Below are 3829 nucleotides of genomic sequence, written 5' to 3'. Positions count from 1 at the left end.
TTCCTTCCTTCCTTCCTTTTGCTTGTGTTTGCACCTGGATCCACTCTACTGTCTGTTGCTCACAATGGCAGATGAAAGACCCTGAAAGGCCTGAGCGTCCCTCTCTTTCAGCTTGCTATGACTCCTTGCCACAAATAGTGCTTTGCTCTTGTCTTCTCAAACTTGCGTCGAACTTTATAAGGTCTGTTTTCAGACTTTAAAACCTGATCCTGGGGAGTTGTTGATTGGGGAAATATTTATTGTGCTCTTATACAGTATGAGCACCACACACAGAGCAGTGAACACAACAAACAGCAACAGATATAAAGTCCTGCTTTTATAGACCAGGGGTACAGAAATACAGGAAAATAAAAATATGGTTTCTGAAATGCTCATTAGGTGTTAAGTGAAAAATAAGGCAGAAAGGGTGATTTGGAGGGAGGGAAAAAAGGAGGAAGGGATGGAAGAGGAAGAGAGAAGAAAGAGAAGAGAGAGAGGAAAGAGATGGGGAAAGAGGGAGAGAGGGGAGAGAGAAGAGAGAAGGGAGAGGGGGAGAGAAGGGAGAGAGAGAAGAGGGAGAGAGAGGAGAGAAATAAGAGAATAGAGATAGGACAGAGGAGGGGGAGAGAAAGAGAATATCTGTGTGACTTTGTGGCCATTGCTCACAGAAAGCTTTAGGCTCACCAGGGAGTCTTGCATCTCTGTGGTGACACATGAGATTCAGAAGTCCGTGGAGCTTGGTTCTGTTGGCATGAAGGAGGGTAATGGTGTGGATTGTGAAGTTAGGGAACTGGTAGCTGTGCCCCAGCCAGGAGCACACACACACTTCCCTTCATTCCTGTCAAAGGTGGCATGAAAGAGAGCTCGGGAATATTGATATTCCAGAATCATAAAGAACCCATGGGCTTTCCTCTTCATCCCCCTTTATATCTTCTGATAGCATAGCGAGTGGAGACTGTAAATAAGATTCCAGGTTGACTAACATGAAAAGGACAAAGGAAGAATGGGGGGGGGGGGAGTGAGAAGAGGAGGTAAAAGAGGTGAAACCATTCTGAAAGAGATTATTTTTTGCTAGAGGTTAATACATCAAATATTTTGTATTATTGTCTGTTTTTTTTCTAGTAAGAATGTGTTCAATTCTACATAGTACAATAATTTCCCATAATATATATTCTAATGTTCCATTTTCATGGCACTATAACTTTATAAGATAACTCTCTAACGGTTACATAAAATTTACCATATTAATAAGTTATAACTCAAGTGTGTGAGAGATGTACTCGGACACATGCCCCTTCACATTTGAGGAGATCAGAGGACAAATCAATTCTTGAAAGAGAGACACTTGTGCCCTTCCCTTTGGCTACTATATAAAAACAATGAACTCCAACTTCCCCAAGATTCTCTTGCTGTGGAAAGGGAAAGGTTGAAACCCTAGTGTCAGCCAGAGGAGGAGCCTTTCAGGGAGACAGTTCCCACAGTCTGGCCACTTGTCAGATCATCTTGCAGGACACATAAGAGCCTGGACCACGAGAGGCCAAAGGTAGGTGAGCCCATACCCTGGGGGCCTGGGTTTGTGGAACAATTACAAATCAGAGAACTCAAGTCAACTGGCCACAGCAGGACCCATGGTGAGAAACAGTGGCCACTGACAAGCCAGAGAACCCGGGAGGCAGGAGGCTGGGCTCAGGCATGAGGTAGACTGGTAGCCTCCATCAGTGGCTAGGAGGTCACCCCGTCTCTTTGAGCTGTGATAGCCTGCACTCTGTGCATGAAGTCAGTGCATGAAGTCAACCTTTAGAGCCACCTACCTGCCGTAGAGAGTGAGAACTCACTGCAGCTTCAGGCACTCCCCCAGCAGTGGTTGCTCAATAGAGTCAGGGCTGTCCAAATGGATATCAGCGCTTTTGGTCCCTCCCTACCCCCAATCTAGAACATAAACCACTCAAGTCCCACAGACGACAAAGCCAAGTGTGGCCAGCAGGGACCCCTTGCCATTCAGAGAAGGGAAGCACTGCAGACAAGAAATGGGTAGGACCAGCTCTCCCATGCACGCACCTTCGGGGCAGGCTCACCTGCAACCCCCACATTCAGGGCTGTGCTGGTCAGGTGAGGCACAGGGCCTGCTTCTCCCGTACTGCAGCAGATGAGGACCAGCTCTCCTGTTCTGAAGACCCCAGCCCTTCTACCAGCCATAGGTGACAAAGGGTGAGGGGGGCATCTCTCCGTAGCCCATGCCGCCGCATGGCAGACAGGTGGCATGGCCAGTTCTTTCACCACCTCAGGGCCTGTTTTTCCATGCCCCCTCTCACCAGTGTCAACTTTACTGTGCTGCCCAGGTGAGGCGCAAGGCCTGCTCTCTGGAGTGCTGCAGCTAATGAGGGGCACGACCAGCTCTCCTGCTCTCAGGGCCAGGTCTTCTGGCTCCCTCAGGTGGTGAAGAGTTGGGGGAGGATGGCATCTCTCCCTTATTCACACCACCATGTGGGGGACCAGGAGTAGGGCCAGCTCTCCCATCCTCATATCCTTGGGGCAACTTCTATGTATGTGTGGGTATTCTCTGGAGTACTGTCACTAGCTAGGGATAAGGTCAGCTCTCCTACTTTCAGGCCTTCAAGGCCAGCTCTCTCAGGATGCCTAGATGAGGGGTATTCACAGCCCTCAGACATAAGCTGCTGTGAGGCCAAGGTGTCATTACTGGTTGCTCTCATCGGCAGTTCTTCCCTATCCTCGAGTCTCCAGTCTGCCCACATTCTTCTGTCTCTCCTTTTCTTCCATTTCTCCACCACTTCCTTGCCCCTCTCAGTGGCACCCAGGATCTCTGAGCATGTGGGGTTGTCTCAGGAGCGCTATGTCCCACGCATGCATTATGGCACCCCGGAGAGGTCACCTCAGGCCCCACCTCCCCAGGCCCACATGGCACTGAAGACTGGTGTCATCTAAGGCTAGCTCCCTATCCAGGCCCCATGGTGCTGGTCCGGTAGTCATCTTGGGCTCGCCCTTTTCAGGGAGTGTTCAGCTACTGCTCATTCAGATGTGACAGGTCAGAACACGGAATGTGGACACAGCCTTGCTCCTCTCTGCCACCTGCTGGTGAATATGTGACACAGCAGCCACACCTGCAACACTTCCAGGGCAGGACTTTTTTTTTTTTTTCAGTTTTAAATATTTTAGGTTTTAATTTTTATTCCCCCTCTGGTATTCATCTATTAGTGATAATCATTTTCTTTTAAAACTTATTTGATTTTTTTCTCTTTCCTCAGCCTATCATCCTTCTCCACTCCTTTCTTTCTTTTTTTTTTTTTAAACTTACCCCTGCTTCTCTGCTATCTTTAATATGGCTCATGAATTCGGGAAAAGATTTGTTAGAAAGGAAGGGACATTAATTGGGAAGTAAGAAATTGTCAGGAGAAGTTAAAAACTGTGCTATATACATGTGTGCAATGGTCAAAGAACAAACTTAATAAAAAAAAAAAGCACTTGTCACACAGGCAGATGGGCATAAGAGCCTCTTCATTATTTCCTGGCTCTGGTTCTGTTCCTACACCTCCTGGTGTAGGTCTAACAGTCAGGATTCATCTTGGTATCATCAACTTTTCCAAACCGGAACATCTGAAAGGTCTCACTGCACCTGGGTTTCAGAGGGTCAGAAATGTAGAGACTTGAGTATGAGAAAAGAGAGAGATACATAGCCAAGTTATAGCAAAGAGGCTCATGGGCCCTTCCAGCATTTTTTCCCCCTGTGAGCCAGAGCCACACCAATTTATAAACTCCTTCATTTCAGCTGAACTGTGACAATTCAGTACAGATAATAATTTGATTTCTAGAAATAAAAGAACATTTTTCTCTA

At 47.3% G+C, this 3829-nt stretch overlaps 1 non-coding gene across 1 annotated transcript; it reads right to left on the bottom strand.

Annotated features, from left to right (window-relative positions):
- Nucleotides 1–2989: 2989 nt before the first annotated feature.
- LOC129691427 (small nucleolar RNA SNORA17) lies at nt 2990–3119 on the bottom strand. The gene has a single exon (XR_008722462.1). It is a non-coding gene; the product is annotated as a small nucleolar RNA SNORA17 (small nucleolar RNA).
- Between the last annotated feature and the right edge of the window lie 710 nt (nt 3120–3829).

This window comes from Psammomys obesus, unplaced genomic scaffold, assembly GCF_907164565.1.
Source record: "Psammomys obesus unplaced genomic scaffold, mPsaObe1.curated_primary_1811, whole genome shotgun sequence".
Lineage (NCBI taxonomy): Eukaryota > Metazoa > Chordata > Mammalia > Rodentia > Muridae > Psammomys > Psammomys obesus.
Note: the sequence above shows the minus strand (reverse complement) of the source record. Positions and strands in the feature narration are given on the sequence as shown.